The sequence below is a fragment of the Hesperophylax consimilis genome, chromosome 2 (genome assembly GCF_061612785.1).
Source record: "Hesperophylax consimilis isolate HC1 chromosome 2, BYU_Hcon_1.0, whole genome shotgun sequence".
NCBI lineage: Eukaryota > Metazoa > Arthropoda > Insecta > Trichoptera > Limnephilidae > Hesperophylax > Hesperophylax consimilis.
Window position 1 is genome coordinate 39,314,692 of NC_142837.1, and position 25,107 is coordinate 39,339,798.

Here is a 25,107-nt window from a genome sequence, read left to right on the forward strand (position 1 = left end):
TTTAGGTTTTCCGGCAGCGCATTATAATATTTCATCCCTTTATATAGAATACTATTCTGAGTATTCGCCTTGTCCTTTTTGGGAGCCTGATTTCATTGCACGTCCTTGTGTTATGTTTGTGTATGTCCTTGTTGTATACAATTTTATTTGAAAAATATTTGGGTAGCAGATTGTTTACTATTTTGTGTGCAAATATTATCGTGTTCAAGGTCAACATCTGTTTCACCGCTAGCCAATTTAGTTCCTTTAACATTTTATTTAATTAGGACTAAACGCCGTAGGCGCTAACAAAAAATTGTCCAAAGAAGCGAAGTTAGCAGTCCACAACGGAGTGCTGGTACCTACCTTGATGTATGGAAGTGAGGCATGGAACTGGCAAAGAAAGGATGAAAGTAGATTAAATGCTGTTGAAATGAGATCCCTGAGGCGTATGTGTGGTAAAACCATGTTTGATCGTGTGAGGAATGTGGAGATCCGCAAAGAGTGCAAGGCTGATGTAAGCGTAATGAGTAAGATTAAGAAAGGGACGCTTAGATGGTTTGGGCATGTAGAGCGAATGAGCGAAGATAGGAGTGTAAGGAGGATATATGATGCCAATGTGAATGGTAGCAGAAGTCGGGGACGCCCGAGGAAGACATGGCACGATCAAGTGAATCAGATACTCGAGTCGGGCCATGTCAAGAGTCAGAATAATAGAAGAGTATGTATGAGACGATGTATGAATGTGAATGAGGCAAGGAGTGTGTGCCAAGACCGAGTTGTTTGGCGGTCCGTCCTCTCTGCCTACCCCTGCGGGGAAACGGCGTGATGGTTAGTTAGTTAGTTAGTTAGAATATCTATTTCGTCTGAGTATTGTTCTCATTGCTCTATTTTGGAGAATTCGAAATTTATTTTGCTCTCGGTCGTTACACATAATATAACCTAACCTAACCTAACCTAACCATAAGCTTTCACTGTTTGCCTAATCTGTATCTTAAGTTAGTTACATATATTTTTTAATACAAAGTATATCATACATATTTTTTGGCATTCCAATATTGTATTACTTAAACGGGATCTCATTTTGCTTTTTCATTTACACATTATGTTCTTTACTTCTGTTTACCGTCCTTTGCTGTTTAACACGCTAGTAAGGACTTTTTAGCACTTCAATGTTTCATGTTCAACTAAATAGTACAATATGCAGTCAATATCCGCGTCTGTCTGTTTGTACGCTTAGTTCTTCTAAACTACGAAACAAATATTGAAAGGGTTTTCACTATAATTTAGAAAATTTCTTTCGAAAGGTTTGTATATATAATACAAGCATATTATAATTATAGAAAGTAGAGAAAAGACGAAGTTTTATCAAGTCGAAAAAAAAATATTTTCGTACGCTTAAATTATTAATGCTGGCTAAACCTTATGAGATTCATCAAAAGTATGTAGGTACAACGGAATTTTTAGATGATTTAATGGTTAATTAGAATACACATGTTGATAGAAAAGTCTGCAACTTTTCTGTAGGCTGTTTATATCTCCTAAGCATATCCCCCAGCAACACCGGGTACACGTCAGCTAGTATACTATATATAGCTAGTATACTATATATAGCTAGTATACTATATATAGCTAGTATACTATATATAGCAGCTAGTATACTGATACAAAAAAATAAAGGAGGTCTAACTTTGCTTGTTGAATATTCATCTATCTATTTATATAAATCAAATATTTAGGTATTATTATTGATACAAAATTAAATTGGCAGTCACAAATTAATAATACCGTATGTAAATTATGATATCTTACATACGCATTTTACAGACTAAAAGAAGTACTCAATGTTGAAAAACTTATTTATTTAAAAAAATATTTATTTTTATTTGGTGCAATCTTCACTCATATACGGAATAATAGGATGGGGCGGTGCGCTTCATGCACATATAAAACCTTTACAAATAACTCAAAATTATATCATGAAAGTTATGTATAATCGGAAAAGAACATTTTCAACAGATGAGTTATACAAAGAATCTAAACTATTCTGTCTCCGTAAACTATTTATATTACATCTTTAAAAACAAAAATAAATTCGAAATAAATGAAAACAGAATCAAAATTAGAAATAATAATGTATTTTATACTCCCCAAACGAACGCAAAACAAATGCAAACACACTACAGTTTCATTGGACCTCGTACTTTCAATCTTTTACTGAAAAATATTCAAGTGATTACTAAACTTCCTCAATATTTAAAAGAGTTAAAATTATGGCTTTCAATAAAGCAGTTGCAATTTTTTAAATTTAATTTGTGTCAATTTATGTTTCTCATAAAATGTTTCTCATATATTACACTAAACACTCAATACATAAAATAAATAACTTCACTATACACTATTGTAAACACTTTTTATACAAACCGCTTGGACAAAATGTAATCTTGTTTTGGTTTTATATGCCCACAGTTTGTTTATTTCTAGGTGCAATAATATAACAACTTAAATATATTACCAACGCACAGGCTGCGCCTTAGTTTAAAACACTTAATATTGTTGAAATTTCTAGATAATTTAGTTATACATCTCGACATTTATTAGAGAACCTTGTTAGAGAACATCGTGGGATTAATTTGATGATTTTCTGGCGCTTTTTCTTTGCACTCAGGACTATTTGAACTTTAAGACTAGCAGGGAATTGAATAGTGAATACTGCGATATTTGAGTGCAAATCCGACACTCTGAACCACTTGACCATAAACCATATTTATTCATAAGTCATTTACGTGATTCTTAAAAAAATCTGATTGTCTCACAAGTCTGAGTTTTGCTTGGTGTATTACGTTAATGGGCTGCACAAAAATCATGAATAAAAAGGGATAAATATATATTTAATTTTTCCGTTGGCAACACTCCAGGGTCATCAGCCGTGACGTCACAACATGGCCGCGGGGCATGACTTTTTAATCAGGCTGCACAATGGACTACGTATAGGGGTGAAATGTGGTAGCATCACCTACCCACTCTACACACCAACCCCTTCCTGCCACTACGCTTTCTCTCATTTTGACGCACCACGAATGTGCTCACCAACCATCTATGGATATTTTAATATTTTTTTAATTCAAAGTTATGTTCCTTATCAGACATGAACATCAAATGCTACACATTTATAGGGACCTAAGAATTTTGCGTATTTTTTTGGGAAAACCGCTGTTATTTTTCTGCAAAAGCGGTGGTATTTTGCAGCAAAGATTATGACAGTTGCATTCCATTTAATGGCAATTTAAGCTTGTTAAAAATCAAAGACAATTAAATATTTAGAACAAACAAACAATCAGACGCTTATAGTAATTTTCTCAATATTTTTATTTATTTACTGTATTGTAATTTTGACATTTTGAGAAGATATATATGAAATTATGATGTAGAATATATTATCAGTCCTCTTCACTTGTCCAAAAATTTTAATCGTCAAGTGTGCAAAATTTCATCAAGAAGTATCAAAATTATGCTGGGTGGGAAAAGGTGATGTGACATCTTCCACTGGTTTTTAATTTTTTTTACATTATCTTCACACAGGAGGTTCTGAGGACAATAATTTCCCTCAAAGCCTATGTCATCTCAGGGGATACTGTGTGGTGAGTTTTTTTTATGGAAAAGAAGAAATTTTGGGAAGGGGTGGGTAGGAATTTTGCGGTCAGTATTACCAGGATCAAGGGACGAATGAATCCATCCCGCCCATTGCGGTGCAAGGAAAGGGGTTGGGAAAGGTCAAAAGGCCTCCCTCAACCAGGATCTCTCGCTCCAACACACCGCGTAGAAGGTGGGAGGCACATTCGAGGCCAAAACCTAGAAAAAACTCACCCCATGAACTCAGGCACCCGTGCTAAGTCACTAAACTGGCATGTTTCCGGGGCGGCGGTACCTAAATCTACCTTCCAAATTGAAGGTCAAGTGTGCGAAATGTCATCAATCTCGGAATAAAACTGTAGATTCGCATAAAAAACAAAACCACACACAATTCTTTATTTTATTATAAAGATAGATTAGTTAAATCATCAACATTTTTTAAACGTATTTTTTAAAATCCAGAAACTGTGTTTACCTTCTTCTATAATGTTCCTTGCGGAAGGGTTATATAGGGCCAACAATAAGTGTATTGTGTTTGTTCGAATGAATAGCTCTGTCTGTTGTTACCACAGTATTAAAAATCACCAATGCCTGCGGTCACATAGGGCTGTGTTAGGAGGGGGTGGCCGGGTTGAATTTAAGGATAGCGGTTATTTAAATTAAGAAATTCTTCAACCTTCTGAAATTCAGTTGAGTTTACCACCAGTACCTATTACATTCCATATCAAGAAAAAAATATCACGGGGAACATTGGAAAACGACTTATGATTTTAATAAAACATATAACTAAATTTTATGACCGGTCAGTGGCTGAGTTGACATTGCGTCTGGTTTCCACCCACACGGAAAATAGGTATTGCTAATTTCAACTGGATTGCAGGATCTTAACGATTAAATTGATAGGTTTCCTGATAAACTTTTAGTACAATTCTAATGTATTATCACGTTGTCCGAACATTATTCATATAATTCATGAAAACGTGTTCCGATATATTAGGAATTTGACAAAAGGTTATATAATTTGAAGAATTTCTTAATAAATTAGCAACTCACTTTTCTCAGTGCAGGCGTCCTGAGTTTAATTCCTCGGCTGACTAAGCCCTCCATCACGACACAAGTAAATTTTCCGCTTACTGTGATGGCAGTAGGAGATTTTCAAATTTTGTCAGGTTATTTGTAAATCAGGAATGTTTGTCTTTCTTTTTAAAACATACAGACCATTATAGGAATATTACGTTTCCAGGATTCTAAATCTGCTTTAATTATAAAATCTCTGCCATAAGTCACCTCAGGTGGTTTGTACGTTTGGTGATTTAGCTTCCTGTATGGAGTAAATGTAAAAAAAACCTGAAGGACGAAGGGCCGTTACTAAATCTAAATCTAAAAAAATACAGGCTTTTCCTGTTAACCTTCGGGATGGGGAGTTCTGTTGTCCTGAAAATTGAACAGATTTTTGCCAAATTGCCAAGTTTTACACCCATATTTGCACATATGTGATTGTAACAAAAACTCAATGAATAGATAATACATACTAGAAATGCCTTCCATTTGAATAATAATATTTGTCATATCTTACTTTTTTGTAATAAATACAGGATGTCCGGGGGTAAAGTGCGCTAACTTCAGGTGAGGTTTATTTTCCCATATAAATATATTTTTTTCTACTGAGATGGTTCATCTGCATCACCATGATGAGACGCAGCTTAATGTGATTTTTCACAAAAGGCGCTATAAAAATATTGATATAAACAGCTGATAGTAATTTGGTAACCAATTCGTAATTTACCAATACGTACTTGATTTACTTGAAAACGAAAGCTTAAACCCAAAAAAGATATACAACAAAATAGACTCCAAATAAATAACAATAAATCCAAAATTTGTATTATTAATATTTTTTATTTAAAAATAAGACGTCAGCACAACCGTCACTGGCGCCTCGTAGGGAGATAATTTGAAAATAATGGCTGAGTTTTTACCGAAGATTACTTATGCAATCGACAGGGGACGGGTCGTATGGTTTTTGTGCCGCTCAGCGCCGCGGACCGCCTTTTACTCTAACGACTGAAACTTTCCACACCACTGCGATAATTACTCTTTAATGGCCACCGAGAACACTTCTGCTGCACTTATTTTGTATGCACGCCGATGACAGTTGATTTCAAATTGATTTTTAGGGGCGGGTGTTTTGATAAAAACACTGAAAAGTACCGACATAAAGATCTTTATACCCTAAAAACCACTAAATTATTATACACATTGCTGGTTTTAATATAACTCATGCATTTGGTCTCTTCATTTTAACTCAATTCTAAATTAAAATCAAAATAAATTTTAACGCTTTATTGACACCAAAGTTTTCAATCGTTACAATGATATAACGATTATTATAATCGTTACAAAAGTTTTCAAATAAATATAATCGTTATGTAAAAGCCCAAAGGGCGTTAATAAATAAATAAAATCAATCTCTGAGAGGTCTACAAATCTATTTAGAGAGAAACATATCATAGACTGAGCGAATAGTTGTCTTACGTCAAATAAGGGGAAAACTCAAATGCGGAAATTTTTGTTTACGACAGGTGATTTATGTGAACACTTTTAACACACATTATCTTGAAATACTCGTAGGTGATCATGCTTAGGAAAGGGCGTGATTTTGTTATAAATGGAAAGCGAAAAGGCTTTGATCGGGGGGGGGGCAGCACGATGAAATTGATAACTTAACAATATCGGATCACTATCCCGAGCACAAAATTATTTGAGCATATTTTTACGGTAGTCCTTAATTTAAGTTAATAATTTCATCTGATTTTCAAGGTTTTACCATGGAATGTCCGATCACGATCAAGCTGGAAAATACGTTTTATACCCCTTTAACATATGTTTCTGCATTCCTTCATCCAATCACCTGTTCCTATTTGACAGTATGAAATACCTACATTCAGTGATTTGCGAAAATTTGCTAAACAAAACCGTTTAAACAACGCGTTTGGGTCCCACCCAGGTGTTGTGTGTTCAATTCCTCGGCTGGCTAAGTCCTCCATCACAACACAAGCAACATTTTCCGCTAACTGTGGTGGTAGTAGAAGATTTTCAAATATTGTCAGGTTATTTGGAATTCGGAAATGTTTATCTTTCTTTAAGAAAAAAAATGTTAATGACTAGTCTGTTAAGAAAACCGATGCAGTGAACATGTCGCTTCAGTGCGTTTAATTCGAATTACGGAAGCGTGTACATGTACATGTACAGTGATAAATCCATAATATCGATCGGAAAGACGAGAGGTCAGAATCATTTCCAATTCTAAATGTTAATTACAGCTACCCAAATGTTGTGTTAAATATTGATAACGATCCACAATAAAACCATAAAATGATTTGCATTGCGACTACAATTCCCTTTCTTTTTAGGTCACCTTTCTCGAAGCTTTCCGCCCATATCAGGTAAGTACTTGATTCCTAAAAAAACGTAGTCACAATTCGCGGCGAAACCTGCGAATAATTTTCCGGTTTCTTTAGGGGAGGTTTTCTCTCCCTCTGCGGAACAGGAATGCCGTTAACATATCTAATGCACTTTACGTGTTGGCATTCCCTTCTTTACGTGACTATTTTATTTCTCCGTTTGCATAAACAAGTGTGCACCTCAGAGGATAATGTGAGGAGGTAAAACGTAAGAACGTGAGTTTGATGTCATTTTCATACGTTGATATCGCTGAGAAGGTATTAGGTGCTGAGTGTCGGCACACTGTAAACGCCCATTGTTTGTTGAGAATATGTAATACTTGCATAAAAAGAGGTGTTTTCAATTGATAAGCCATGTTTTCGGTATAAAAATCCGAATTTTTCTATTTACACTAAACAGTTTTATAAGGTTCCATGACAATTCAACACTCGATGAAAAAGCGATGTTAAAAACTAACTTACCTAACCTGCTTAACCTAGTTTTTGTTTAGTTTCAATTTGGACAATATGGGAATAGAATATTTGACTCATACAGAGCCCTATTTGGCCTCCCCTGGCGATGCAGCGCCTCACAGATGTTCACCGAAGGAAGGGTGCATGGGTTCGCTGCTTTAATGCGCCACAGAATAGCCGGGACGAGTCAGCGCTACCAGAGATCGGACAACACTCTTGTCCAGGCCGTTGCCCAGTGGCAGGGAGCGCCTCTACACCAGAGGTGGAGAATTTCACTCAAGCCACCATAAAGTCCTAATGTGCTCATCAATGTATTCCTTTTTTATTATTTTTATTTATTTTCTTTTTATGTATGTATTAACTTAAATGTAAACTTTTATGGCAGGCAGAGCATGAGTAGAGCACGCACCGCCCTGTCCAGCTGAAATAAACATTATTATTTTTATTTTTAATTATAAGATCTGAAAGAATTACAAATCCAATGACAATGTAACAAACACCATATTATGGGGATGCTTATATGCAGATAAGAGTCCTAGGAGAACATTTTTTTTGGTTTTACGCCCAGTCAGCTTGGTTGACATGGATTTTAAGAACAGAGTATACCTAGTGAGCTATCGAAAATTATATACAAAGTTTTTATTGAATGAAAAAAACCTACACTTAGTAAGACACCACTTTATTTTTGAATTAATAACAATAGCCAACCGGGTTTCGCTTGTCCCAAGCTTCATCAGGACTAAATATCAACTAAAGCAAATTAGATACAGGCACATATAAATATAGGTAAATGAAAACAATGAGTGAAAGAGATACAAAACAGATAGAAAGAGATGCAAATAGAAAATGTGGAGACAAATTATTAAGGATGATGAGGAGGGTGGGGGGGAAGGAAATAACAGTTTCAGCGGCGGAATAAATTTAATATGGGACTATCAGATAAATTAATTTGGTTATTTATTATATTTAAATTATTATTAACTGCTTTTTTTATTTCAAGGGCTTCTAAGTTGTTTAATCTAATTCCAGATCCATTTTTATGCAATATTTTAGTTCCCGAGATTTTATCGAATGAATGATTAGAGTCTATTAAATGATTCGCGAATTCTGAAAAGGCATTATTGTTTAAACATCGTAAATGTTCTTTTACTCTTAAGTTGACATTCCGGGCCGTTTTTCCGATATAAAAAGCAGAACAATCATTACAATTAAGTTTATATATGCCCGAGTGGCTTAGTTTGTCGTCTTTATCTTTAGTATTAATTAAGTATTTACTTAAATTATTATTAGTGTAAAAAGCGGGTTTTATTTCAGATGGGAATTTTTTAACGCTTAAAGAAGAAAAGTTATTTGTATACAGAACTCTACGCCATTGGAATGTTTTATTTATATTTATATTATTAGGGTTATAAGATTTGTTAAATAGGAATTTATTTGATGCTATTTGTTTCAATTTTTTATTAAGAATATTGTCTATTAGTTTTGTATCATACCCGTTGTTTAAAGCGATTTGTTTAATGATGGATAATTCGTTGCAAAAATTATTATTATTCAACGGAACGGTAACCAATCTATGAATCAATCAAAAAAAAAAAAAAAAAAAAGTTTTTATTATTATGTTGAAAACTGAATAAGAAACAATATTAGTAAAACATGTAACAGTGACATAAAATAATACAGAAACTAAAAAAATACAACATAATAAAGACAAATCACTGAAACTAAATTACGAACGCTACTTTAATTTTTAGGGTTCAACAAAGCGCTGGTATAGATTACGCTTTATTCTATAAATGGGGTCAGTAAATATATCAATAGTACTCCCAAACTAGTTGCACAGATCATGCATCCTATTGGTTAGTGAGTGTGTCTCATAGTTGGTTGTATATGTATTGCAGAAGAATGAAACATTTTGTCCAGTGTTCTTAGTCGGCACATGGAATTTAATAGTGGCGACGATGGCAGGGTAGTCAATTAAGTTGTTAATCACATAAATCGCCTGTCAGACGTGCAAGTGGGTGAAAAAAAAAGTTGTCACGCCAGGAATATACTGTTCACCAAGCGAATAAAATACTTGAGATAGGTCATATCAAAAGACCAAATAACAGAATTGATTTTTTTAAAAATTTTTATAGGTTTTTTTCTACATTCTCCACACAGGAGACCCTGAGAAAAAAATCCCTCAGGGCTTGTGTCATCTTTGGGGATGCTGTGTGGAGGGTCTTTTCAAGGAAAGAAATGAGAGAACGTAATGGGAAAATTAAAAGTATGAGGGGTGGGTAAAAATCTAGGGGACAATGTGTACAGGAGTGACGGGCGTATGAATCCATCCCGGCCACTGCGGAAAGAAAGTCCGGCTGGAGAGGTCAAAACGTCTCCCTCAAACAGTCTCTCCTGATCTAGCAAAGACAAACCTGAGCCCATAAAACCGGCCACCCCTGCTAAGTAACTAAACGTAGCGAACCACTTGGGGTGACCTCTGGCATGTTGGTTATCTAATAAATGGTTTCCGGAGCAGCGGTAACGGTTCCGAAACGAGCGGTGAGTGCTGAGTTAACCTTACATAATAAATAACAGAAGTCATATCAGTAATTTGTAAAAAAAAAGTTCACGATGTATTCAAGAAATTCTATAGTAGACTCCGTTCGTAGATATCTAGCTACTGTCCAGATGTGTCTCTACTTTGCTCGCATAAAAAATATAAATAATTTTAAAATTATTCATACATACGCGAGAAGTTCCACCTATGAATCGCAGCACCTCTCGCACCAAACCGACCGCATACTATAACGTGTCAAAAGCAAAAACTAAGTATGCCAAATGTCGTTCACGTAAAAGTATTAAATATTTACTGTATACTACACATACTAACAAGTGCCAACTGTCATTAACTTTGGCACCTATTTTAACTAATACAACTTCACTAATGAAATAATGATTAAACTGTAATATGTTGGCTTTCTTTCTAAATATTATTGTATGTGTTTATTTAAAGGAAAAAAATATTAAAATTTTATGTTACCAGTAATAGGCAACATGCATAAATAAATGATTTGGCTTATGAAATCCCAACCAAATCGGTTACAGCCAGCAACTGCTACCGTCGATACCTATCTGTTTTTATTATTATGTGCCGCAGATTTCCGTTAAACATCTTCCCTTTAAATATCAAAATTATTCTAGAAATTTCAAAGAAAATCACGTAAGAAAAGAAAATGTAAAACAATATAGGATGAAATACTCTAATTTCTTCTACCTCAATTGGGGAAAGAGGGGGAGAAACGACACGTAAGGTAAGTGTCGCTCGTAAAACTGACACCCGCGGTCTTTATTATTCCTTCCTACTTCCTTACCTTAACTCTCCCCACTCTACCCGCCGTAATACGGTTTAAGTGTGAATACGTCACATTTTTACATTTTCACTAAGCCATCTTATATGTCGGCTGAGAGACAAAAACAGATTTACATATTTTATGTCGATTAGCTATTCAAATGTATTTTTTTATTGGTTCGGTCGTTTTAACGCTCTATCGCTGGGAAAAAACTTTTGGCATAGTATTAAAACTTCGGGGGAGAGACGGGCCACTTTAACGCAGCGATAAATTTTTAATTGAAAAGTTTGTTTTTAATTTTGAAAATTTTCGGTTTTTTCATTGAGGTAATTTAAATATAAATCTTCCTACCTAAATACAAATAAATTTAAAGAAAAAACAATTTTTTCGTTCGTTTGGATAATTCTTGTTTATTCTTATGTAACGATATTATCAAATAATTTATTTTCTTAAATGAGATATCTGAATGGAAAGTACATGTGAAGCAAATATATTTTATGCAAGATGGTGTGATTAACACGTACAACGGATAAGCGACGAAAGATGTAAAAAAGAAGAAAAAAAACGCGGCAGTAGGTGAAAACAATATTCGTGGACGTTTCAGATTGAAATATGGCACAGTTAAGTTAATTGATTGATTTGGGTTATTTTAGTATAAATTATTTTTGAAAAGATATATGAATAGTGAATATGGTTTGATCGATATAATACATATATATCAGTGTAGTTGTGTGGACGATGGGAGAGGTGATTGATTGCAATCGATAATAACTTCTAAATAACCCTTGAGGAAAAATCATCGACTTATATTACCTGCAATTTGAAAAACAAAATCCAACAAATATCTACCTTTTTAAATTCATTCCATTGAGGTTGAGTTGAGGAAAATATCTTCCCCCAGTGGCCAATGTCATATTTGAGGATGCTGTGTGGCGAGTCGTTTTGTGGGAGGGAGGAAACACAGAGACCAGCAAATCGTTCCACAGCTGAGCTGTTGACTCAAGAACGAGTCTTAGAAACGTCCCATTCTCATATGACAATTGTCAACTGTGTACAAAAGTTGGGCGCGCGTTTGGCGTGTGTACCGAATACATCAATGACGCTAGTTCCCAGGGGCGTAATTAACTTACGATTTGTACATTCGGCGTATTTGGCGACTATTCACTGGTGCCGAATAAATCAATACGCTTGTTCCCAGTGGCGTAATTAATTTACGATTTGTACATTCGGCGTATTTGGCGACTATTCACTGGTGCCGAATAAATCAATACGCTTGTTCCCAGTGGCGTAATTAACTTACGATTTGTACATTCGGCGTATTTGGCGACTATTCACTGGTGCCGAATAAATCAATGACGCTAGTTCCCAGCGTACTTAACTTGCAATTTGTACAGTTGGCGTATTTCCCGGCTATTCACTGGTGCCGAATAAATCAATGACGCTAGTTCCCAGGGGCGTACTTAACTTGTGATTTGTACAGTTGGCGTATTTCCCGACTATTCACTGGGGCCGAAGGAATCAATGACGCTTGTAGTTCGGAGGAGCTTCGATTAAAATATCAGTAGAACAAATACAGCATTCCCACCTGACGCCTGTGCTCTAAATGTTGCAATGAGTTTCTTAAAATAAGGGAATCTATGAAACGGACCAGACCGCCTGTTTCTGCGCAGAGTCAAAGGGTTTTTGGGACCGGAGAAGCTGCCAAACCTTGTTTTAATCAAGATTGATTTAAAAATACAAATAAAGAGGCATTCCGTGGATAGCTTTGTTGCAGCATCACCCCTTTTCCCAAAAACTACACATACACGTATGATAACTATCAGAGGTTTTAACGGATCTATTAGCAGCGGGATCACACATCACACCCACAAGTCATTTTAAATATTCCCATCTTGTATCACCATTCAACCTTGATCTTCAACGAACAATAATCGAAAATTATATGTCATTTTCTAAATAAGATTACCTTTAAAATTCAAATGAATGTCTGGCGCCTCGGCTTGGTAGGTTTAAGAATGCCAAATGAATTTTAAACGACTGTTGAACAACACGAGATATAATTATTTGACGAAAACTGACTTATGATCTGAATAATTGAAAGACTTATTTCAGTCGACTGCTCTCAACAATTTTTAAATTACTCAATTATTTAGGAATATACATTCACGAGTTCATAAATTACCAACACACCTTGTGTAACAAGAATATGAAGCAAAGCGAACTACATATTTAACACGCATGTTACAGGGGCGGTTTTGGGTCCAGAAATCGAAGATCACTAACTTTTATTTGATATTTTGATAAATATATACGGTGATAATATATGTTTATTTGCAGGTACTTCACGAATTCAAGAGTCAAACTACATTTTATAGTAAATTGTTTATGCGACAGCCGTGCAATATGCAAGACCAACATATGTTTATCAAACCATCTCTTTCAAATACAAGATATTCGTCGTTCTGTCTCATTCACGTCAATGACCCAAACTGTCTTCAGCAGGCGAGTGCCTTCTCATTTATTGCATATCGCGTCAAGAGACAGAAGATATCGTAATGGGACATTTGATAAATCAATCCGTCCAATCGGTGACAGGATAACTCATGAAAATGACAATTCAAAACACCTTAAAAACTAGGTAGAACACTTTATGTAGTTAAGGTTCATAGGTTTGTTTTTTCATTGTTTTTAAGGCTATGCACTACGTCGTGTAATATTTTAAATTGAGCCGCTATCAATAACAACCCTTACGTAGATGGCGATAAGGTTTAAATTCCCGATTAACACCATCCGCCTGTTTTGATTTATTCAAGAAAAAAACATGGCAAAAAAGTGCCTTTTATTTTATTTTGTGGATATTCAGGCATAAATTTTTAATTTTTTTTCGATCATTTTATAGATAACTTAATTTTCCACATTATACAATAATATCATAACCGAAAATGGGTTCGTAAGTAGGATTTTGAACTTTAAAGCAGTTTTCATAGGCCTTTACATTATTTTTTTCTGGGCTTATAAAAAGACTTATCTAAAAAATACTCGGTCATTTTAAAGGACAGGATGTATTCTACTCGCAGTATTTAATTAAAGCATCTGAAACATTTCTAGGCGACCAAATTTTCAAACCAAAAACACATGATTTTGCATTACTACGTATGACATCGCCTAACCCTGAATTGCATGCACTGATAAGCTTTTGGATTTCACTATGTAATTCTTGAAGTCGCGATTTATTTCAGTGCAGAAATTCTGGGACTAACTACCACATGTAATACTATTTTCCCAAAATAATAATTCATAATGTGTAATTGCTATTAATAGGTAAAAGTCCCTGAAAAGGATAATGTTTAATTTTTAATGAATATTCATAACATTTTTACGGAATTCTTCAGTGTTTTCAACTCGCAACGCTATTTTTATAATGAGCTTCAAAATATCTCTCGGATTTGATTTGATATTTTTACATTCAAAAGAATTATGGTGATTAATTTTTGAGTTATTATGACATGTTATGCTCTCTGTTTTAGCCAACGTTTCGGATAGAGTTCCAGAGTGTCCATCATCAGGGCAGATGTGATAAAGAAGAAAAAGTCCAACACGACCTGAAATTAATCACGATAATTAATCACCATAATTCTAACAATACATTGTAAATTCCGCATTTTCCAAATACCAAAAAGTCGCTATTTATTATGTACCTACTCTTGAAATATTATCAGCTCTGCTTTATTCCAACTAAATAGAATAACTGCTTATTGCACTTACCACTTACCTACCTACTTAGTAATCGATATATAAAAATATTATTTTTATTTTACTACATCCATATTCTTAAATATATTTACATTTACTGTATATCTAATTTAGTAACTGCTATATTAGACTATTTCATTATCTATACTTTTGTTATCATGCTATATAAATTTGTTTATTTCTTTTTTTTATAGTGAATACCTCACAAGAGTCCCAACTGCTCCCGTCTGGAGCCAGTGAGACTATGGCATCCCCAATTGGGGGATGTTGTGAGGCTGAAGGTAAGTGGGGAAGGGAAAGAGGAAGGTGGGGAAGTACCTGGCTATTCAGATCTAGTCACTAAACACGGCTAAAGCCATTTGGAGCAACGTTTCAATTCTGAATGGTGGTCTTACACCAGGGCGATACTGAGAGTATCTTCCACTCTGGAACGTGCCGCAAATATACAATATATTATTTTAATTAATTAATTGTGAAATAACACAAATTAATCAAATAAAATTTATTTGCGCACGCCGGATTCGAACCCGCGACCTTCGGAATGGCAGTCCAATGCGTTACCACTGGACTATGCCGGCCGTCATACTTTATAAATAAAAAATTTCTTTCTTTTCTTTACCTTATATATACTGTAATGGCACTACTCCCCAATTCAAACACGAGAAACGTTTTTCTATATTGAATTGGGTAGTTACGATAAATAGAAAATATTTTATTGTAATTAGTTTTTAGAACCATATGTTTTTCTTCTGTAAATCTGTCATATTCAAAAATAAAAAAAAATAAAAAATATTCTGGTGCAGAGATAATTCGTTCTCTATAGTCTTCCTAGGGCGTCCACGACTTCTTATACCATTCAAATTACTCTCCAAACACTCCTGATAACATAACACAAACTTTGTAATTTTCAGCGAAACCGGTCCAATAGTTTTTAATTTTTTTTATTCTAGATAAAAGAAAATTACATTTTCACTTGTAGATACTTTCTATTGGGGGAAAAAAAAGAAACATTAATTTTTATATTTATAGATTTAGAAATCTGAAACAGATATGAACGTGGTTTATTGTCCATCATTATACCCATAGATTTACACAAGGGTGGTTTTGGGGTGGTTGGGAGATTAGAGGAGGGTGGCAAATAGTAGCTAGTGGCTCACCGACATAATGACTGGGATTCTCAGCGTGGCAGGACGGATACAAATTACCCCTGACACGAGGCTGGGGTCCATCACAACCAATCGCGACTGGCTTCCGTAGCCTCATAGCAGTGCAGGAGGACTATTACCTAAATGCTCATCTACTGAAACTGTGTATAATCTTATATATTTAGGTACTGCGCATTTATAGAAATTATAAACCCTGAAAAACAAAGCTATTCTATTAGAGTTGAATGCAGAAGTTGGTCCCGGTTCCAACTCACTAAAAGATACAAACATTCCTCTGATAAATGAGTTTATTGTTTTACACTCGGAAAAGTTCTACGTTGGCCTAGCCCGGACATGAAAATTCGTTCATTAACACTCTCACTCAATAAAACTAAAATGAAATTAAAAAATACAAAAAACCCAAAGTAATCCTCTTTGAGGAGGAGGCAATAAAATAATATAAATATATCCTATCTCTAGTCGCATATAGTTTTTAGTTACTTCTTAAGAAACTCACAACTTGCCAAATTAATTTTCACAAATTGATTGTGCGGAGTGCAATTTATAATTTGTCAATATACATCTGTATATTCAGCGTCACAAAAATAGAAGATCTTCGAAAATAAGTTTCCTACAGCCCGAGCCAATACATCTAACCCAAACAATGTTGATATTAATTGAAAGCATATTTAATGACCTCTTATCAAAAAATAGTTTCATTTCATAAACGATACAAATTTTCCGAGTATCGGACATTAAAAAAATATTGTGCATATACTCTTTACAGGTGCCACAACTTGTGTCATCTTCTTGGACTCTAAAAAGAGCAGTTTAAGTCAAACGTAGGTCATTCGCTATCCGAACGTTATTAATGAATTATCTAAATTAGCGCTAGAAAACAACTTCTTAAAATGGACACCACTGCTGACAAAGCCGCTCGAGTGGTGGCACTACTGCAATCAGGGATGCGGCAGTGTGATTTTGCTTGGCAACTAAACTTGAGCCGTTTTACCGATTGACGTGTTTTCCAACGGTTTAAAAAGACTGGTGGCTTCATCTGGAGGCGTGGATCAGTGCGACGATGCACATCTAAAAGAGTCGATCACTTTACTGTCTCCAGGTGTAGATAATCAATAAATAAATACAGTATATTCTGCGCGATCATTAGTTTGAAATACGTAAACAATCGTCTATTTTAAAAGTATTAATATTTTTTTCTTATATGTAGGTACTTTTAATGCAGTGGAATGGAAATGAAAACTTCTGTAAATTTCCTAGTTGGACAGCCAAAGCTTCCTTAATATGTATGTAATTATTTGTATCTAATAAATAAATAAATAAATAAATAAATTCAGAATATATAATTAAACAGATGGAAGAGTTCCTTTAGCGTTCGCTTTGCCATTCCTCCCAACAATTCGTAGGTGAATATCTCATTGGTTGTTAGGAGTTGCATCAATTACACAGCAGTCAAACTGTACCACTAATGAAATTCCTGGGGCTGTTCACTGCTTGCTATTCCAATTGTGCCACTATTATTTCACAGATCGTTATCACGTATTACATGACTTGGTCAACATTATATTATCATCATGATTAATTTTGGGATATTATGCCGTGTTGCGCTTCCTCCTTCTTTAGTAAACATCGTTACACTGTCTAGTATCAGGGCAGATGTGCTGATAGTGTGAATCGAGCATTCATATACGTAGAAGTGATAATACCGTGTTGCGCGTGTTAATCCTCTCAAGGCTGGTATTTCAGTATTATAATTAGTTAAATCAGTGTGGTTTAAGGCGTTTAGTTTTGGTGTAGATGCTAATACCAGTATTCATCTCTTTTAAATCTGCTATATCATTATAACATTATATATGATCAAAAAACCAGATACATAGGTGCTTATAGGATAAAAAAATATAGTATGTGTTATATAGAGGATTATAATATTTTGATGATTTGTATAGCGCCGTTTTTGTGCAAAATCACCTCAAGGGCGATAGGATATTATGTGAAGGGTCTTTTTGAATAGAGGAATAAGGGAAATGAATTCTTGAAATCATCAAAGTGGCAGTACAACGGTTCATAAAAACATTCGTTATCATACGGCAATATTGTCAACCAAACGGATAAATATGAGTTTGAACACATGTTCATGCACCTGCATCTGCTTTGAAAATATATAACGGCCAAATGGAAAATATTAGGATTTTTATGAACACGTGTTCCGACATCATGAAAATACATTCGTATTTTACTAAAACTTTATGAGGAAACCTATTAATTCATTCGTAAAGGGCCTGCAATCCCGTTCGTAAATTTATTCTCAATAAATTAGCAATAGTGCCTGAGCAAACGTTGGGCATTTTATTGGCGTGTCTTCCGATTGTACACCGGTGAAGACAGAATAATTTACAATACATAGTTATAGTTATTCGGAATAACCCGCATTGAAATACCTGTAGAACAAACACAACTTTCTTTATGTCGTATATGTTTTAACTGTCTACAACCCATCCGACAAGACAGATAAATCTGTAAAACGATTTGCTAAGTTTTCGTCACGAAGATGGTTGAGATGTCTAAGACATCCAGCCCAGAGGTGGGTACTAATTTTGAAGGTAGAACATTTCATGTCCAAAAACTTTGAATTTTGTGTGGTACTCACCAAAAATACCAAATACATTTTTTTTTGTCCGATTCGAAGGGAAATTTTTTTTCATATTTTTTCGAGTTAGTAGCCGAAATCATTTTTTTTGGGCTGACCTCAGAAACAGGCTCATAAACTGCTTTGAACTTTTAAAAAATACTTATTTTCTTCTTTTTGATTTTACTGAAGATTGAACCTTCATTCTCGGGAACTGGAGTCAACCGCACTAACAACTAAGCCAAATCCCGACGATATTGCCCACTCTCCGATACAACGACTTCACACCATGGGAAATCATTACTTGGGTGATGTTGACATATTCAATACCAACTTGGCAAGTTTTGTGGATAATTTAAAACATTTATTTCAACAATACTCCTAAACACATCATGTAAACCTACAAATAGCTGTAATTTTCTGTTTTTGTTTCTTGTGTTTGTATGACTTGTTGCATAGCTTTTATCAAACGTAATTTTATTCTTATTTTTTATGTTTCAAAGTATCTGTCAAATTAAAATTATACTACCAACCATGTAAAAGCCCTCTGGGCGTTAAATAAATAAATAAATAAATATTTATTTCGTATATTAACGCGTGTTTATACGTAATTACCACCAAAAGTTGACATAATGCATTGTCATCAACAACAAGTCTTCCTGTCGGGTTTAAGCTCGACCACATGTCGGGAAATGGGTTAATTTTCAATTCAAAGATTTGTACTAATTTATTACCGAAAACAAAAGTGCAATTCAAATATACGTTTGTAAAAATTTTCCCCCAAGATTCTAATTGAATTTTAAATTCTGTTTTTTATTGAATATAAAGAAAAATAAACAATTGCATCAATCAACAAAAAATGTCGCATAAATGTTTTGTTAGAGTCAAGATAACTAACTTGTCTCATTCCTTTCTCCATTCACAATACAAGTTAATAAGCGTGCTAATTAAAACAAATGACTTTCTTTTCTACACTTAAAGGTCTTATCAAGTGCAAAAATAACAAAGAGCGCAATCAAATATTTCGCGAAGATTCAAATCCCTTGTTCTCGTTTATAGCGCATTCAAATTCACGACCCAGCCACAAGCGCTAGTAGATATAAAATGGCCCCACGTTGTGTTTGCGAATAAAAATAATTAACTTACTTCATAATTAAGGCTAAAGATAACACCGGTGCTACTCCACTGTCATCCCTTTCCTTAAGATATCTGTTAAACAGTATCTTGTTAAATTTTAAAATCAGAAAAGCACCTCAAGTCTCAAAAACAATTCAAAGAAGTTTCAACGTTTTCGACCCTTGTTTTAAGGGTAGAATTCGCGTGGATTGAATCAGGTTGTTAGAATTTCGAAGATGAAAGCAATGAAATGCGAAGAAACCTCGTTAGTTAAGTTAAAAAGCCACCATTTCCTCGTCTTGATCCCACCCCTTTTTCTTTTGTTTCTTCCCTTCGCATTAAATTTATTATTTAAGGGTGGCTGGATCTAATGTAAAGTACGTACCTTCCCGGGAGTAAATTATGACAAAACATCGTATCAATAGGGCGTATCTCTCCTCGTTTTGTTGTTTCAGTGAAAATTTTCGGATTTAATGTCGACGAAATATCCTGCAGCCGAATGTTGACACAATTTTGTAACAACCGATCTCAAAACAGGCTTTTCGCGAGTTCATTAGGTAATGAAAATATTTTCGCAAGTTTGTGTTGAATGATGAGGAAATCTAATGTTATTTCGTCTCCAGATTTCTAGAAGGAATATAATGTGTGGATAATATTACATGCATATTTCGTATACATGTACATTTTTTCGCAAACCGATTATAAATTTTACATAGTTGTAACTTTGTTCGAAAACCGATTAGAAATTTTAAATAGATGTATCTTTCTTCGCAAACCGATTAGAAATTTTACATAAATGTACATTTGTTCGCCGACCGATTAAAAAATTAACATCCATTTATCTTTGTTCGCAGACCGATTATAAATTTTACGATAACCACTAAATGTGTACGAGATAAATAAGTATCGCGTATTTATTAAAAATCTCTTCTAATTATTAAAAATCAGGTTGTAGGCCCTTAACGATTGAAATTTTCTTCATCCCAACACTCAACACTCTTTTAAACACAAGCGCCAGCTTCTATAGAAGAGAAACAAAAAAAAAACAAAAACAGTGAACTAGTTTTATGGAGTATCTTAATTTACATATATTATTATACTCTGTAAATTGATTAATTATTTACTCTATACATAAAGAGCGTCTCGGTGAAGCTTTGTTTTTCATGCAAATCTTCAGTTTTATTCCGATAATTTCATAAAATTTATACACTTAACCTTCAAAACAAGAAGCAGGTCAATGTTTAAGTGATATTTCGAAAATAAACCCCATTTCCTTTTACCAACCCTAAAAAACAGAATTTCGATACTTGATGGCATTTTGCACACTTGACGTTCGTTTAAATTACTACAACTGATTTTGGAAAACACTGCTTAAAGCATGGGCAACATTATGAAAAGTTTGCTACATGCATAAATGTCCTATATAATTTATACAATAAGGAGGTTTAAACGGTTTCTCTTATCAGGGCATAAGGCCTCAAATTTTCTGATAAGGAATACATAAACAAGAATACCCTTATATAATGCGCAATATTTCATAAAACATGTGTAAAATGGCAAATAAAATAAATAGCACATATTCGAAGTAGATATTTTACCACACAATTTGATTAAGAAATTATTATTCAGTTTGGTTGGGTAATTTGACCGCAAATCCATATTTAAGTTTTGTGTGCAGAAGTCGCACAGCCGTTCCTACTGTTAAACAGATTGTCACGTTTTTAAATATATAAAACAAGAACAATGCACTTTCATTTCAACTTTTTTTAAGCTTATGGGTATTAAATTTAAAAAAAAACATTATTAGAAAATGGTGCAATTTGATAAAACCGATAAGGCGCCTCACAAAGCTGCCCAACCGGGTGGCGACATAGCTCTCTTGCCGTTACACTGTTCATACAGGGCGTTCTTATGAGGTGTCATATTAAAAAAATTGTAATATCAGAAGCTGCACCACCTAGGATTCTTACTGCAGAGTCTCCATCTTCTATCATCGTCGAACGTCACAGCGGTGCTGCCAAGGTCTGTTATCTATGTGAGGATATTGTGTCAGCGCTTTATTAGCAGCAGACACATTCCTGGACGGATGACGAACCTCGTGCTGGCACTATTGGTGGACGCGGTCGACTCTCTCGCTGCAGCAGCTGGTCCAGTTTCTTCAACACCTATGATTCTTGCTGCAGAGTCTCCATCTTCTATCTTCGTCGAACGTCACAGCGGTGCTTCCAAGGTCTGTTATCTATGTGAGGATATTGTGTCAGCCCTTTATTAGCAGCAGACACATACCTGGATGGATGACGAACCTCGTGCTGGCACTGTTGGTGGACGCGGTGGACTCTCTCATTGCAGCAGCTTATCCAGTTTCTTTACCACCTAGGATTCTTGATGCAGAGTCTCCACCTTCTATCTTCGTGTCACCTGTTCCTGTACTTCATTTTATTTTACTTAATTTAACTTTTTTTGGAATATTTATATTTTTTTTAATACCTGCATCCCTGTAAAGCGCCCCCTGAGGTGATATCTTATAAAAGCGGCGCTATACAAATTGTCCAATAAATTAATTAATAATAAATAGCTAATATGAACCAAGATCTGGCGAGATATATACTATATGCTCTGTAACGATATCTCTACATACGTCACTTAATGTAATTTATGAATTTGCACGAGTTATTTGAAAGTACCCTCGCGCGTGTAAGATACCGCAGAGTTGTTCCGCATCCGCATATATCTCAAGAAATTACCGCGCGTCCTATCGGATCCACATTGGGAGACAGTTTTACGAGGCTCTACATATTAGGGGTGTCCAGCAACCCTCTGCTCCGGAATTACGTATGCAACCCTTGCACCGGACGGGACACCCTACCGCACCGTGTTGATATCTACATTTCTTGATCAGGGTGACTTGTAATATGTTTAGGAAGATATCGCTTCTTGACTCGACGACATTTAGGAAGGGTTGCTATTACTGCACTGTTCAGTTGCTATTACTGCACTGTTCAGTTGCTATTACTGCACCCTTCAGATCTTTAAACATTTTTGTTCAGTATGCAATGTTAACATCTTTTTTTTTTTTAAATTTTTCTTTTAAAAAGCCTCGTTTTAAAAACTATACAAAATTATCTTCCGGTCTAGGTATGTATTAAGAATAAAAATTACAAATTTTAAACAAATGTTACTATATTTTTTCTTCATTTTTTAGATAAATATTTGTTATTGCTTGCCATGGCTAATACGAAATATTTTTAAATAAAACTGTGTGTTTCACCGGCGATGCACTACGTCGTGTAATATTTTAAATTGAGCCACTATCAATAACAACCCTTACGAAGATGGCGATAAGGTTTAAATTCCCGCTTAACACCATCCGCCTGTTTTGATTTATGCAAGAAAAAAACATGGCCAAAAAGTGCCTTTTATTTTATTTTTTGAATGTTCAGGCATAAATATTTAATTTTTTTTCGATCATTTTATAAATAACTTAATTTGCCACATCATACAATAAAATCATAACCGAAAATAGGTTCGTAAGTAGGAGATTTTGAACTTTAAAGCAGTTTTCATAGGCCAAGATGTATTCTACTCGCTTAATTAAAGCATCTGAAACATTTCTAGGCGACCAAATTTTCAAACCAAAAACACATGATTTTGAATTACTACGTATGGCATTGCCTTAATTACTATAAAAGAAAACTAAATTCATTTGGGAAATTTTTAATATTAGCATTTTAATTTTTAATTACGTAAAATAAAAATTTACTTTTGTTGTAGGAAATGGCATCAAAATAATTTATGTTGATGACATTTTCTTATGTTGGTATTCCTGATATCACACGAGTGGATAGAAGAACCGTTATTACCATTTACTCTGTGCAAATTAGGTAGGTACTATTTTGGCTGAACTTTAACTGGTAGAATAGGTTAGGATAGGTTAAGTTATGTTAGGTTAGGTTAAGTTAGGTTGGGTTAGATTAGGTTAGATGAGGAGAGATTAGGGTAGGATAGGTTAGTTATTGTACCTTTTTAAAGTGTCTGCTCATAAAATTCTCATTTCTGAGCACAAACTGCCTCCTGTTTTATGTTATGTTTTAGTTTTAATATTCGTGTTTTGTCCTGTCCTGCTGTTATTGTTATTCTAAGTTTTGTCATCGTTTTGTATAAACAGTGTATTTAGTGTTATAATATTAGATCTGTATTGGGTAAGGCACACTGTAGGAATAATTTTAAGAACCATTAATACTGAAATACCATTTTTTTTAAAGTTTGTTATACGAGTAGTTAAGCGTACTTGAAGTGAAATGACACTAAACTGCGCTATATAAATGCCATATTATTATTATTATTTATTATTATTATTATTATGTTAGGTTACATCAGGTAAGGAGAGGTTAGGTTATTTTAGAGCGGCTAGAATTTTTACCATTTACAATATGTATTTATACAATATATTTCTAGACCTCCTCACCAGTAGATTCTGTGCTGAGGGGAACTGGGTTTTGAATTACCTATCTGTTATTATTTACCGATTTTTATTTAGTTATTTTATTATTTTCTTATAATTTATTATTCATACGATCCATCTTGTAATTGTTTGTTTGGTTACCCTAAGCTTCTGTCTGATAACCCAACACATGTTCCTCGTACTTTAGTTTACAGAAGAATCTTATTGTTGCCAACTTACTATAAACCTACTGCCCAATGTTTCTTTTGTATAAATTTTTTTTATTTTTCGTACTTTTGTTACTAAAATTTTGTTTATTTTTGCTACCGGTCTCGACACAACCGTGTAATAAACTTTTTTTGTGTGTTTAAAGTTAATTTAATTATTATATTAAGTTTACTCATATGTATTTTTTTAAATGATATGATGATGGTAAAGCTACAAATATTGACACAGAAATGACTTAGTGACATGTGCAAATTATGTTTGTTTTATATTGAAAACTATTTTTTGAATAAATAAATTAATAAAAAATATAGGTTTTTTAGCGAGTTCTATAACTGTTCAACTTTAAGTATTGTGTAGGGTTTTTTCAGTAACTTCTACGACCTTTTTAAAATACTAGTCATTTCTATTTCAAAAAATTCATTATTCCAAAATCTGATGAACTTAATGTAAATATTATTTGTTTGATACTGGGTGGGAATTCATTCGTTAAGGCCCGCAATCCAGTTCTTAGCCGAATTAACAATAATTTAAAGAGATTCTTCGTGCATCGCAATAATTTATTGTAGAATCATTATTTTTCACCATTTTTAAGTAGTTACATGTTAAATAATTTTACCATGAATTATTTTTTTTTTTTTTAAATTTATTTTCATATTTAAAAAAAAATTGGAAACGTTAGTCTTTTTATCCAGTTAAAAAAATGTAAGAAGATATCCAAATTTAAAAAAAAAATAAATCATTAAGGTGAAAATAAATTTTAATAAACCACTATTCAACAGAGTGTATGTCATTCACGTTCATTCATATTACGAATAAATAAAATAAAAATCAGTTTTCTTCCCTCCTAAACAATTGCCTTTTTGTTGATACGTTTTTGTGTTTCTCACCCATCGCAAAGTCATGTTAAAATAGAGCCTCT